The sequence below is a fragment of the Zosterops lateralis genome (assembly GCF_965231275.1).
Source record: "Zosterops lateralis genome assembly, chromosome: 30".
NCBI classification, from domain to species: Eukaryota; Metazoa; Chordata; class Aves; order Passeriformes; family Zosteropidae; genus Zosterops; species Zosterops lateralis.
This window is the reverse complement of record NC_139790.1, coordinates 2,082,218-2,097,402: the sequence shown is the minus strand read 5'-3', so window position 1 is coordinate 2,097,402 and position 15,185 is coordinate 2,082,218.

Genomic DNA, 15,185 nt, shown 5'->3' with positions numbered 1-15,185 from the left:
GTCTCATCCCTGTGTCCCTCTGTCCCCTCCCTGTGTCCCATCCCTGTCCCGTCCCTGTCCCTCTGTCCCTGTCCCTCTGTCCTTGTCCCCTCCCTGTGTCCCTGTCCCCTTCCTGTCCCTTCCCCATGTCCCTGTGTCCCCCTGTCCCTGTCCCCGTTCCCTGCCTGGCACAAGGACTCAGCACATCCCGGTTTTCCCTACAGTCTGAGGAGGGATTTGGGATTTCCTGGGATGTCCCTGAGCCCCGTCCCCCTTTCCCAGCCCCGTCCTGTTCAGGTCCTGCCTCTGCTCCCCTTTCCTGGGATCAGCCTGTCCCGGGTCCTGAGGGGGCTTCCCTGGATCCCATCCCTGATCCCATCCCTGATCCCATCTCCGATCCATCCCATTGGATCCCATCCCTGATCCCATTGGATCCCATCCCTGATCCCATTGGATCCCATCCCTGATCCCATTGGATCCCATCGGATCCCATCTTCGCATCCCATTGAATCACATCCCATTGAATCCCATCCCTGGATTCCAGCCTGGATCCCACTGAATCCCATCTCTGGATCCCACCCCTGGATCCCATCCTTGACCCCACTCCTGTATCCCATCCCTGATCCCACCCCTGGATCCTGTCCCTGATCCCATCCTTGATCCCCATCCCTGGATCCCATCAGATCCTATCCCTGATCGCATCCCTGATCCCATCTCTGGATCCTGTCCCAAGGATCCTATTTTTGGATCCCATCCCTGATCCTATCCCTGAATTTCATCCCTGATCCCATTGAATCCCATCCTGGATCCCATCCCTGATCCCACTGAATCCCATCCCTGATCCCATTCTGGATCCCATCCCTGATCCCATCCTTGGATCCCATCCACAATCTCATCCCTGGATCCCATCAGATCCTATCCCTGATCCCATCCCTGATCCCATTTGATCCCATCTCTGATCCCATTCCTGATCCCATCCCCAGATCCCCCCACAGCTCCAGGGATCAGGAAGGATTTAGGGCAGGATTTTTTCCCTCTGCTGGGAAAGACCAGGAATTCTCTGATCCCTCAGGACAAGGACACGTCCCTCCCTCATTCCCAGATTTTCCTTGGAATTCTCAGCGTTCCCTCAGTGCTGTCACTGCCCCAGGCTGGATTTCTCCTTTTCATTCCCAAAAATCCATCTCCTGGTGTTTTTTTTGGGAAAAAACCTTAATTTTCCCTGCTCCACCCTCACCTCCATCCACCAGGAATGTGGGAAGGGCTCCTTTGTGCCTCCGGGATTTATCAGGAGCTTCCAGGGGGGAATTCTCCTTCCAGCACCCGATTCCTTCACTCCCTGCTGATCCCTGAGAAATCCCAGACAGGGAATGACAAACCCTCATTCAGTTTCTGGGATTTTCCTTTTTCCAGGAAATCCAGGAGCTCCCAAATCCAGGAGCTCTTCCCCACCCTTTTCCTGCAAGGTTTAAAGAGGGAAATAAAGGAATTTTTTTTTTTTTTTCCTCTGGGAAATGTTCCTGCTGGGAGGATTTCTCTGGGATTGGGGTTTTTCCCACCTTGGCTTTGGAATTTTCCAGAAATTTGGTTAATGAGGAGCTGCCCCATCCTTGGGTGAGCCCCAGGCCGGGTTTGGGATATTCGGGATGATGGAAAATTCCCATGGCAGGGCTGGGATGAGATTATTTCATCCTTTAAACCATCCCACGATTCCAAACTGGAAAAATCCCCACAGGGAATTAATTAAACACCAAAACAGGATGGAAAACACCAATTTATTCCTCCAGAATTTTGGGATTTCTCACCCATCGGGATGTGCCTCTTCCCACTGGATCCTCAAGTGTGAAAACAACAAAAATTCCTGCAGATTTTTTGGGATCTCTGGGATCATCCCTGCAGGGAAAAGCTTTTTATTATTATTTTTTTTTTTTTTTAGGGTGCTGCTTTGGGGAATTGGGAGAGGTCGAGTCGCCCCACAGGGTGGGGAGACAATGAGCCTTTCCCAAAGAACTCCAAATTAAGGGAATTAGAGCAGCCAACGGGCCGTGCCCCATTTTTGGGAGCAGAGACCGTGACTGGGACAAACTCCTCGGTCAAACTCCTCAGGGCAGGGAAAAAATTATAATTAAAAAAAAAAAAAAAAATCCAGGAGGAAAAAGTGGGAACGGGAATGGGGGGCTGGGAGAGAGGCCAGGGATGGAATTGGGATTTTATTTTATTTTATTTATTTATTTTATTTTTAGGATTTTGGGGTGGAAAATCATCTGAGGTTGAAAATCAGAATTTCCACTCCCATGGAAGAGGCTCAGGGATGTGGAAGTGCCTTTCCCTGTTTTCCAGATCCACCTGGAGCAGCATTTTTTATTCCCTGTGTGATTCCAGACTGGTTTAAAACCCCTTTTTCCCCTGGAAAATCACAAATCCCCCCTGGGTTAAGGAGGTGTTGGAGGTTCAGGATGGTGGGGGATTGATCCAGCTCTGATTTTTGGGGAAAAAAAACCTCAAAAAACCTCTTTCCACCTGGGAATTCTCCAGTCTGGGATTTTGTTGGTTTTTTTCCATGTGGAATTGTGTTTTTAATCCTTGGGATTTCCAGGAGTTGGGAGTAACTGCAGGGCAAGCTGGGATAATAATAATAATAATAATAATAATAATAATAATAAAAATAAAATTTTTCCATGCTTAGCTTTGAGCTGCTGTAGGAGAGAGTTTAGGGAATATCCAGGAGCTGGAAAATTTGGATCCTGAAAGGTTAAAGGTGAGGGAATCCAGGGAGATTCCAGCACTGGGAATTCCAGGGAATATCCAGGAGCTGGAAAAGGGGGATCCTGAAAGGTTAAAGGTGAGGAAATCCAGGGAATGTGGAGCAACTGGAAAATCTGGATCCTGAAATGTTAAAAGTGAGAGAATCCCAGGAAATGCCAACCCTGGGAATTCCAGGGAATATCCAGGAACTGGAAAATCTGGATCCTGAAATGTTAAAGGTGAGGGAATCCAGGGAGATTCCAGCACTGGGAATTCCAGGGGATATCCAGCAACTGGAAAAGTGGGATCCTGAAAAATTAAAGGTGAAGGAATCCAGGGAATATCCAGGAGCTGGAAAAGGGGGATCCTGAAAAGTTAAAGGTCAGGGAATCCAGGGAAATGCCAACCCTGGGAATTCCAGGGAATATCCAGGAGCTGGAAAAGGGGGATCCTGAAAGGTTCAACACAGATGAATCCTGGGATATTCCAGCACTGGGAATTCCAGGGAATGAGGGAAAAGCTTTTCCCTCGTTCCTTCCCAGCCACGGGACAAAGGGGGGCAGCAAATCCCCTGTGAGGAGCCTCGGGAGCTTTGCAGGATTCCTCTGGATTCCTGCTGGATCCCTGCTGGATTCCTGATGGATTCCCTCTGGATTCCTGATGGATTCCCTCTGGATTCCCGCTGGATTCCTGATGGATTCCCTCTGGATTCCCTCTGGATTCCCTCTGGATTCCTGCTGGATTCCTGCTGAATTCCCGCTGGATTTGCTGGATTCCCTGTGGATTCCCTCTGGATTCCTGCTGAATTCCTGCTGGATTCCCTCTGAATTCCCGCTGGATTCCCTCTGGATTCCCTGTGGATTCCCTCTGGATTCCTGCTGAATTCCTGCTGGATTTGCTGGATTCCCTGTGGATTCCTACTGGATTCCTGCTGGATTCCTGCTGGATTCCCTCTGGATTCCTGCTGGATTCCCTCTGGATTCCCTCTGGATTCCCTCTGGATTCCTCTGGATTCCTGCTGGATTCCTGATGGATTCCTGCTGGATTCCCTCTGAATTCCTGCTGGATTCCCTCTGGATTCCTTCTGGATTCCTCTGAATTCTTGCTGGATTCCCTCTGGATTCCCTCTGGATTCCTTCTGGATTCCTCTGGATTCCTGCTGGATTCCCTCTGGATTCCTGATGGATTCCCTCTGGATTCCTGATGGATTCCCTCTGGATTCCCTCTGGATTCCTGATGGATTCCTGCTGGATTCCTGCTGAATTCCCGCTGGATTTGCTGGATTCCCTGTGGATTCCCTCTGGATTCCTGCTGGATTCCTGCTGGATTCCCTCTGAATTCCCGCTGGATTCCCTCTGGATTCCCTGTGGATTCCCTCTGGATTCCTGCTGAATTCCTGCTGGATTTGCTGGATTCCCTGTGGATTCCTACTGGATTCCTGCTGGATTCCTGCTGGATTCCCTCTGGATTCCTGCTGGATTCCCTCTGGATTCCCTCTGGATTCCCTCTGGATTCCTCTGGATTCCTGCTGGATTCCTGATGGATTCCTGCTGGATTCCCTCTGAATTCCTGCTGGATTCCCTCTGGATTCCTTCTGGATTCCTCTGGATTCCTGCTGGATTCCCTCTGGATTCCCTCTGGATTCCTCTGGATTCCTGCTGGATTCCTGCTGGATTTGCTGGATTCCCTGTGGATTCCTACTGGATTCCTGCTGGATTCCTGGTGGATTCCTGCCAAATTCCTGCTGAATTCCTTCTGGATTCCCTCTGGATTCCTGCCGGATTCCTGCTGGATTCCTGCTGGATTCCCTCTGGATTCTGGCCAGATTCCTGCTGGATTTGCTGAATTCCTGCCGGATTCCCTCTGGATTCCTGCTGGATTCCTCATCCCGATCTCTCTCTCCTCTCCACCCTCTGGAATTTTTCCTGGATGCTCCGCCGTGTCCTCGCCTGACCCGCTCTGTCTCTGGCTCTGGTCCCTCCTGACTCTCATTCCAGGCGGGAATTTTTCCCTGGAGCTTCTCCCGGGGCGTCTCTTCCCCGGCGATGGCCCCGAGCGGGGGGAGGTGACTCTGCTCAGGGTCGGGATCCCCTTCCCAGAGTTTGATCCGTTCCCTGGGAATTCCTGGGGCTGGGAAAGGGCCTGAGAGTGTCCCATCACAGCCCTGGCCCTGTCCCGGGCTGCTCATATCCTAAATCCCAGAGATCCCAGAACCCACAGATCCCAAATCCCAGAGATCCCAGAACCCACAGATCCTAAATCCCAGAGATCTCAAATCCCAGAGATCCCAGAACTCAGAGATCCTAAATCCCAGAGACCTCAGAAGTCAGAGATCCAAAACTCCAGAGATCCAAAATCACAGAGATCCCAAAATCCAGAGATCCCAGAACTCCCAGAACTCAAAGATCCCAGAACTCAGAGATCCTAAATCCCAAAGATCCCTTATCCCAGAGATCCCAGAACTCAGATATCCTAAATCCCAGCAATCCCTTATCCCAGTGATCCCAAATCCCAGAGATCCCACAGTCCATGGATCCCACATTCCAGAGACCCTAAATCCCAGAGATCCCAGAACCAAGAGATCTCAAATCTCACAGATCCCACATCCCAGAGATCCCAGAAATCCCAGAATCCAGAAATCCCACATCCCAAAGATCCCTTATCCCACGGGTCCCACATCCCAAAGATCCTAAATCCCAGAGATCCAAAATCCCAAAGATTCCTTATCCCACAGATCCCATATCCCAGAGATCCCACAATCCATGGATCCCAAATCCCAGAGACCCTAAATCCCAGAGATCCCACATCCCAGAGATCCCACAATCCATGGATCCCAAATCCCAGAGATCCCTTTTCTCTGGAAGTAACTTGGACATTCCAGGGATCCAGGGGCAGCCACAGCAAATCTGGGAATTCCAGCCCAGCCGGGAATTCCTTCCCAATTTTTCTTCCCCAAAAATCCCATTGATTTCCTTTAATGTCCTGCCCCAAATCCAGTGGAATTTCCCTTTCCCAAGAAAAGAACTTGGGAATTGCTCCCAGAGCAGCTGGAATTGGAGGAAACTCAGCTTTTTCCAGAGGTTGGGAAGGTGGAGTTGGGCCTTGAAAGAGGAATGGCCTGGAGGGGAAAAATCCTGTTTGGGAAGGGGATGGAAAAACTGGGAAAAGGGGAAAACTGGGAAAAGAGGGAGAGGAAAAACTGGGAAAAGGAGAGAGGAAAAACTGGGAAAAGGAGAAGGGAAAAGCTGGGAAAAGGGAGAGAGGAAAAACTGGGAAAAGGGAAAAGCTGGGGAAAAAAGGAGAGGGAAAAAACTGGGAAAGGGAGAAGGGAAAAACTGGGAAAAGGGAAAAACTGGGAAAAGAGGGAGAGGAAAAACTGGGAAAGGGAGAAGGGAAAAACTGGGAAAAGGGAAAAGTTGGGAAAAGGGAGAGAGGAAAAACTGGGGAAAGAGAGAAGGGAAAATTTGGATGCTGAAAAGTTAAAGGTGAGAGAATCCAGGGAAATGCCAGCACTGGGAATTCCAGGGAATATCCAGGAGCTGGAAAATCTGGATCCTGAAAGGTTAAAGGTAGATGAATCCAGGGAATATCCAGAAGCAGCAGGAAAATCAGGATTCTGCAGGATCAAGGGTGGGTGAACCCCTGGAAATTCCAACCCTGGGAATTCCAGGAGCTGGAAAAATGTGATCCTGAAAGGTTCAAGGTGAGGGAATCCAGGGAGAGTCCAGCCCTGGGAATTCCAGGGAATATCCAGGAGCTGGAAAAATGGGATCCTGAAAGGTTAAAGGTCAGGGAATCCTGGGAATATCGAGGAACTGGAAAAATGGGATCCTGAAAGGTTAAAGGTGAAGGAATTCCAAGGAATATCCAGGAACTGGAAAATCAGGATGCTGCAGGATTGAGGGTGGGTGAACCCCTGGAAATTCCAACCCTGGGAATTCCAGGAGCTGGAAAAATGTGATCCTGAAAGGTTCAAGGTGAGGGAATCCAGGGAGAGTCCAGCCCTGGGAATTCCAGGAGCTGGAAAATCTGGATGCTGAAAGGTTAAAGGTGAGAGAATCCAGGGAATATCCAGGAGCAGGAAAATCGGGATCCTGAAAGGTTAAAGGTGAGGGAATTCAGGGAAATGCCAGAGCTGGGAATTCCAGGGAATATCCAAGAGCTGGAAAATCGGGATCCTGAAAGGTTAAAGGTCAGGAAATCCAGGGAGATTCCAGCACTGGGAATTCCAGGAGCTGGAAAATCTGGATCCTGAAAAGTTAAAGGTGGAGGAATCCCGGGAATATCCAAGAGCAGGAAAATCGGGATCAAGGGTGGGTGAATTCCAGGGAATTCCAGCCCTGGGAATTCCGTTCCAGAACCCTCTGGAATCTCAGGGGTTGAATCACCCCGGAACCTTCAAATAATTAAAATTTCCCCCCCTGGGGCTGGGAAAACTCCCGGTGTTTGTTCTTTAGGAATATCCGGAATAAAAATCCACGATTCTCGTCCTTCTTTGTTTTGTTTTGGGGTTTTTTTAGGGTTTTGGGGTTTTTTTTAGGGGGGGGGGGAGATGGGAGTGTTGGGGTTTTTTTGGGGGCGTGAGGTTTTTTGGGGATTTTTTTGTTTGTTTGTGGGTTTTTTTTTTAATTTTGGGGTTTTGTTTGGTTGTTTTGGGGGTTTTTTAGGTTTTGAGGGGTTTGGGGAGATTTAGGGGGGTTTGGGTTTTTGTGGTTTTTTTTTTTTTTTGGGATTTTGTTTTGGGTTTTTTGGTTGTGTTTTTTGGGTTTGGTTTTTTGGATTTTTTTTTGGTTGGGTTTTTTGGGGTCTTTTGGGATTTTCTTGGGTTTGTTTCTTGGGTTTTTGTTGTTGTTTTCTGGGTCTTTTGGGGTTTTTTTTTTTAGTTGTTTTTTTTTGGGTTTTTGGGGGGTTTGTTTTTCTTTTTTGTTCTGTTGTTGTTTGGGGTTTTTTGTTGGGTTTTTTTTTTGTTTGTTTGTTTTTGTTGTTGTTTTTAAGGGGGGGTTTTGTTCGGTTTTTGGGGGGTTTTGTGGGTTTTTTCTGTTTTTTTAGGGTTTTGGGGGGGTTTTTTGGGTTGGATTTTTTGGGATCTTTTGGGGGGTTTTTTGAGGTTTGTTTGTTTGTTTTCTGGGTCTTTTGGGGTGTATTTTGGTTGGGTTTTTTTTTGGGGGGGGCGGGTTGTTTTTTCTTTTTTCTTTTTTTGTTTTTCTTCTTTTTTTTTTTTTTGTTTTTCTTTTTTTGTTTTTCTTCTTTTGTTGTTGTTTGGGGGTTTTATTTGTTTTTTATTGTTGTTTTTGTTGTTGTTTTTAGTTTTTTTTTTTTTTCTTGTCTTTTTTTTTTGGGGAGGGGGTTTTGTCGTTTTTAGGTGTTTTTTTTTTATTGTGTGATTTTTTTGTTTTGTTTTGTTTTGTTTTTTTTCTTGTTGTCGTTATTGTTTTTAGGGACTTTTTTTTGTCATCCTTGAATTTTTTTGGGGCTTTTTATTTTCTTTTTTTTTACAACTTTCTCTCCCCTTTCTGATCCCCGGGGGAGGAGCAGAGCTGTGATCTCACCGGGGGCCGGCCCGGGGAGGGGTTTGGTTTGCCCAGAAAATCCTCTGAAATTGGGCAGGAAGGAACAAGAACAGCAGCGGCGGCCGCAGGAATCCCATTTAGTTCCATTATTTTATTCCATTTCATTTCATTTTTCCCCAAGAAAAGAAGTTGAAGGGGCTGATTTTCCCCCCAGCGAAAATTAAGGTAAATTAATCCTTAATTTAAGTTAAATTTGGGGCTCTGAGCAGCTTTTGGGGTTTAATTGACATAAAAAACCCGAGTTTGGGTCGTTTATTTTCGATATTTTTGAGGTTTTGTTTCTTGGCGTTTTTCTTTCTTTCTTCGTTCAAAGTTTCGTTTTTCTTTTTTTCTTTCCTCAAAGTGTTTTTCTGGTGTTAAAAGGGAAAAAAAGCCCCAAAATTGATTTTTTTTCCTAATTCTTGTCCCCTCGAGCTGGATTTGGCTGGAGATTTTTTTATTTTTTTAATTTTTTTTCAGTGTCACTTTTTAAAGAAGTTTTGGGCGAGTTGGAGATTTTTATCCCTTTATTTTTATCCTTTTATTATTTTATTTTATCTTATTTTATTTATTTTATCTTATTTTACTTTTTCTTATGTTATTTTTTCTTATTTTATTTTTTCTTATTTTATTTTTTCTTATTTTATTTTATCTTATTTTATTTTATTTTATGTTATCTTATTTTATGTTATTTTATCTTATTTTATTTTATTTTTTTATTTTATGTTTTTTTATTTTATGTTTTTTTATTTATGTTTTCTTATCTTATTTTATTTTATCTTATTTTATTTTATCTTATTTTATTTTATTTTATTTTATTTTATCTTATTTTATCTTATTTTATTTTATCTTATTTTATTTTATGTTTTTTTAATTTTATGTTTTTTTATTTTATGGTATTTTTTATTTTATGTTTTTTTATTTTGTGTTATCTTATTTTATTTTATTTTATTTTATGTTTTTTATTTTATTTTATGGTTTTTTATTTTATGGTTTTTTATTTTATGTTTTTTATTTTATGTTATTTTATTTTTATTTTATGTTATTTTTATTTTATTTTATTTTATTTTATTTTATTTTATTTTATTCTCAACCACTCCTGGCTGGAATAAAAGAATTGAGAACTCCCTGCAATGTCTGAACTGAAATTTGGGGCAAAATATCCCAAATTTCGACCAAAAAACCCCAATTTGAGTTGAGAAAATCAAAGGAAAACACTCAGAATTCTCCTCTCTGGATAAATCTCTGTTTGTTTTATTTTTATTTTTATTTTTCTTCAGAGGGAAAACTCCAGGGCAGATGTTTGGCAAAAGGGACAAAAATCTGTCATTAATTAAAGAGATTTTGTGCCGTCACTGCTGGGGATTCTCGGGGCCTCCGGCAGCTCCTTAAAAACTGAATTATCCCGGGAATATTTGGGAATATTTGGGATAATTTGGGATTATTCACCTGGAAATCTGCCCCTGTTCAACCTGAGTTCAGAATTAATTGATCCTGATGAGTTTTTTCCTTCCTGATGGATTTTTTTTTCTTTCCTGAGGGGTTTTTGTGGCTGATTTAAGCAGGTTGTGATAAAAGGTTCAAGTGCAGATAATTGAGGATATTAAAGGGGAAGATCCAGGTTGGGATATCTGGGAAATAATTTATTATCTCTAAAATCAGCTCATAAAGGGGTTGGTGCAGGGATTCCAATTTTTCCTGGATAATCCTGGAATTATTTATTTTTATTTTATTTTTATTTTATTTTATTTTTATTTTATTTTATTTTAATTTTATTTTTTTTTATTTTCTTTTATTTTTCTTTTATTTTTCTTTTATTTTTTCTTTTATTTTTTCTTTTCTTTTATTTTATTTTTAGTTAAGAGTCCTCTTTCCCAGTTTTCCCTTTGCATTGAGTCACACACGGTGGTGGAATTTCCTCGGTTGGGGAGCAGATATAATATAATATAATATAATATAATATAACATAATATAATATAATATAATATATATATATATTATATATTATATATATTATATATATAATATATATTATATATATTATATTATAATATTATATATATAATATTATTATTATATTATATTATATTATATTATATTATATTATATTATATATATAACAAAATATAAAGTAAGATGGAATATATAATATATAAAATATATAATTATATATTATATATAGCATATATTATAAAATATAATGTAATATATAATATATCATGTAATATAATATATATTATATAATCAAATATAATATAGAATATATTATATGATTTATAATATATATAATATATATAATGTAATATATAACATATATTGTAATATATAATATATCATATCATATATCATGCAATATAATATATAATAAAATATAGAATATAATTTATAATATATAATATATGACATAATATATATAATGCAATATATAACATACAATGTAATATATAACATATAATGTAATGTATAATATAATATATAATGTAAAATAATATATATAATATAATATTTAATATAGAATATTATATATAATACAATATAGAATATATCATGTAATATAATCTATAATATATAATAAAATATAAAATAGAATATATTATGTGATATAAAATATATATAATGTAATATATAACATATAATGTAATGTAATATATAATATGATATATAATGCAATATAATATACATAATGCAATATATAACATACAATATAGTACATAACATATAATGTAATCTAATATATAATATATCATGTAATATAATATATAATATAATATATATAATTTATATATAATACTAAATTAAATAAAACTCTGAATTTCTGCACTATCTGAGTGCTCAGGGACAAACCAGTTCTGGGTTCTCCAGGAGGGAATTTCCACAATCCCAAGGGCAGGAGGATATTGGGAAACACCCCCCAAAAATACCTTTTTAAAGGAAATTTAATCCAACCTGAGCTCCAATTTTTGCCTCTGGGATCATCCCCAGGTGATTTTCAAATCCTTTTTTTTATATGTCACTTTCTGTCCCACTTTTCTCGTGCCCCAGGAGGAGGAAAAATTCCACTCCAAACCCATATTTTCCAAATCCAAAGTTTGTTATTCCAAGGAGGGATTTCCCAGGAATAACAAGAGGCAGTTCTGGAGCCCGACTGTCCCGCTGGGGGATTAAAGGAGCACTAATTAATTAAAACAGCATTAATTAATTAAACCAGCATTAATTAAAAGCCCAGAGGGTGAGGAATGGTCCTTCCATCCCTGGAGGATTCTGGATCCACACGGAAAAAATTCCCAAGGAAATTTGGGATGTCCAGGCCGAGCTCTGGATTCAGGTGGATTTTTGGGGGTGTTTAAGATGATTTAAATTAAAATGTTCATTTTTATTCATTTCATTTCAATCGAGATTCTTAAATTGGAGATGTTAAGGTGATTTTAAGGTGATTTTAGGAAGATTTAATGTGTTAAGGTGATTTAAAGATGATTTCAAGGTGATTTAAGATGTTAAGGTGATTTAAAGATGGGGTTTAAAATGGTTTTAAGGTGATTTAAAGATGGTTTTAAAATGATTTAAGATGTTAAGGTGATGTTAAGATGATTTAAGGTAATTCAAATATGGTTTTAAGGTGATTTAAGATGTTAAGGTGATTTAAAGATGGTTTTAAGATGTTTTTAAGGTGATTTAAAGATTATTTAAGGTGATTTAAAGATGGTTTAAAGGTGATTTAAGGCATTAAGGGGATTTAAAAATGGTTTTAAGATGGTTTTAAGGTGATTTTTAAATGTTAAGGTGATTTAAAGATGGGTTTTAAATGGTTTTAAGGTGATTTAAAGATGGTTTTAAAATGATTTAAGATGTTAAGGTGATGTTAAGATGATTTAAGGTAATTCAAATATGGTTTTAAGGTGATTTAAGATGTTAAGGTGATTTAAAGGTGGGTTTAAGATGGTTTTAAGGTGATTTTAAGAAGATCAAAGATGTTAAGGTGTTTTTAAGATTATTTAAGGTGATTTAAAGATGGTTTAAAGGTGATTTAAGGCATTAAGGGGATTTAAAGATGGTTTAAGATGGTTTTAAGGTGATTTAAAGATGGTTTTTAAATGATTTATGATGTTAAGGTGATTTTTAAGGTGATTTTAAGGTGTTAAGATGATGTTAAGGTGGATTTAAGGTGATTTAAGGCGATTTAAAGATGATTTAGGGTGATTTAAAGATGGTTAAAAGGTGTTTTAAGACATTGAGGTGATTTAAAGATGGTTTTAAGGTAATTTTAAGATGGTTTTAAGAAGATTTAAGATATTAAGGTGATTGTAAGATGGTTTAAAGAAGATTTAAGATGTTAAGGTGGTTTTAAGGTGGTTTTAACATGTTAAGGTGATTCAAATATGGTTTTAAGGTGATTTTAAGATGATGTTAAGATGAGTTTTAAAATGGGTTTTAAGATGTGTTTAACATGAGTTTAAGGTAATTTAAGACGTTTAAGATGTTGCTGCATGGAAATAAATAAAAATAAATCTCTAAACCGAGGATCTCAGCAGGAAATTGGGATTTTCTCCCTCTGATCCTCCCAGGGACCTTCATGGCTCAGATTTTTTGGGAGGAGAAGGGACTGAATTAACCCTTGGAACGCCCTTGCCTTGGACAGAGACTCTGGGAGAAGGAACCCCAAAACCTGGAGCTGCAGGATTTTATCCCCTTTAACAACCCTGGAGATGTTCCCAGTGGAAAAGAGGATGGAAAACTGTGGGAAATCCTGTTCCCAGCCTCGTGGGGAGTGTGGGAATTCCTGGAATTCTCAGGCCTGTGGGGACAATTGGGATTATTGTCCCCTGTCCCCGAGGGATGTGGATCCTCCTGGGGCATCCCAGACTTTCATTTTCTTGTCTGGATGGGGATTTGAGGAGGTTTGTTTGGGGTTTAAAAAGGGGAATTTTTATTTGGGATTTGGCTCAGGGGATGAGCAGGTTCTGTCACACCTGGAAAAGGGGAAATTGGGGATTTTGGAGCTTTGGGAGAGGGGTGAAAAGGAAGGAAAAGGAATTTAAATGGGTAGAGAGCGCCTGGGAAAGGGGCAGTAAACTGCCCCAGGACAGGGATGGATGGGATGTTGGGAAGGAATTCCTGGCTGGGCTGGAATTCCCAGATTTGCTGTGGCTGCCCCTGGATCCCTGGAAATGTCCCTGGATCACCCTGGGACAGTGGGAGGTGTCCCTGCCCATGGCAGGGGTGACACTGCGTGGGATTTAAATTCCCTCACAACCCAAACAATTCCAGGATTTTGTTTTCCCATCCCTCTGTGGGTGCTGCAGGAACAGCCCTGGACACTGGGAATGTGCTGGGCAGGAGGGACTGGAGGGACAGGACACAGGGAATGGATTCAGACTGAGAGAGGACAGGGCTGGATGGGATTTTGGGAAGGAATTCTTTCTTGAGAGGGTGGGAACAGGCTGGGCTGGAATTCCCAGATTTGCTGTGGCTGCCCCTGGATCCCTGGAAGTGCCCAAGGCCAGGTTGGATCCCCCTGGGACAGTGGGAGGTGTCCCTGCCCATGGCAGGGGTGACACTCGATGGGATTTAAATCCTTCCAACCCATCCCAGGATTCCAGAACAATTCCCAGTTTTTCCCTTGCCATCCATCCCGTGCCTCTGTTCCCTTCAAGACCCAGGACTGGAGCCCTGGAAAGGGCTGAGTCAGCAGAATCCTGCCCAAAATTCCACATTCCTGTGGGGATGGAGCTCAAATTCCAGCCTGGAACATGCACAGAGATCCTGGAGCAGCTCCTGCTTCTCCTCTGGCTCTGCTCCATGGGGTTTTAATGCTCTGCCTGGGAATCCTTTGAATGGAGAGACCAAAATATCAGATCCTGACGTCAGGAATCAGCCTGGAGGTCATTGGAGGTTGTGAGGGGAGGGATGAGCCTGAAAGGAAAGGGAAAACTCCAGCCCCAACCCAAACTCAACCCCAAACTCCAGCCCAAACCAAACTTCAGCCTGGATTTCTCCTGGGAGAGCTCGGCACGTGCAGCTCCCTCAGCCTGGAGGTTGTTGGAGGCCGTGAAGGGAGGGATGAGCCCGAAAGGAAAGGGAAAACTCCAGCCCAAACCCAAACTCCAGCCCAAACCCAATCTCCAGCCCAAACCAAGGTCCAGCCCAACCCAACCCCATCCTGGATTTCTCCTGGGGGAGCTCAGCACGTGCAGCTCCCTCAGCCTGGAGGTTGTTGGAGGCCGTGAAGGGAGGGATGAGCCCGAAAGGAAAGGGAAAACTCCAGCCCAAACCAAGGTCCAGCCCCAACCCAACTTCAACCCCAACCAAAACCAGACTCCAGCCCAACCCCAAACTCCAGCCCAAACCAAATTCCATCCTGGATTTCTCCTCAGAGAGCTCGGCTCAGCCTGGAGGTCGTTGGAGGCTGTGGAGGGGAGGGATGAGCCTGAAAGGAAAGGGAAAACTCCAGCCCAAACCCAACTCCATCCCAACCCAACCCCATCCTGGATTTCTCCTGGGCGAGCTCGGCACGTGCAGCTCCCTCATCCTGGAGGCACCAAACGTGTCCCGGTGTCCCTGCCAGAGGCACAGCCGTGGTTTTGCTGGAATATTTTCCGTGTTAAGTTGTGTTCCTGTGGTTTTTTGATGTCCCATTAACGTGTGGGTGCAGCTGGCTCTGCCTGGGCCGTTTAAATGTTGTTTTTTTTGAGGTTCAGGCTGTGGTTGAGCCATTCCTGCTGCAGATGAAGGGCAGGGAGAGTTTTCCTGGATGTCAGAGTCTAAAAATGTCTTTTGGTGAGGAGGGAGATGTCAGGGAAGGATAAATTCAGGATTTCTGTGGCTGTGAAGGAACTGCTGGGAAATTTTTTTCTGTTATCAATCCTCTATTCATTAAATAGCAAAGAAATTTCTTTATTTGAAATATTAAATATA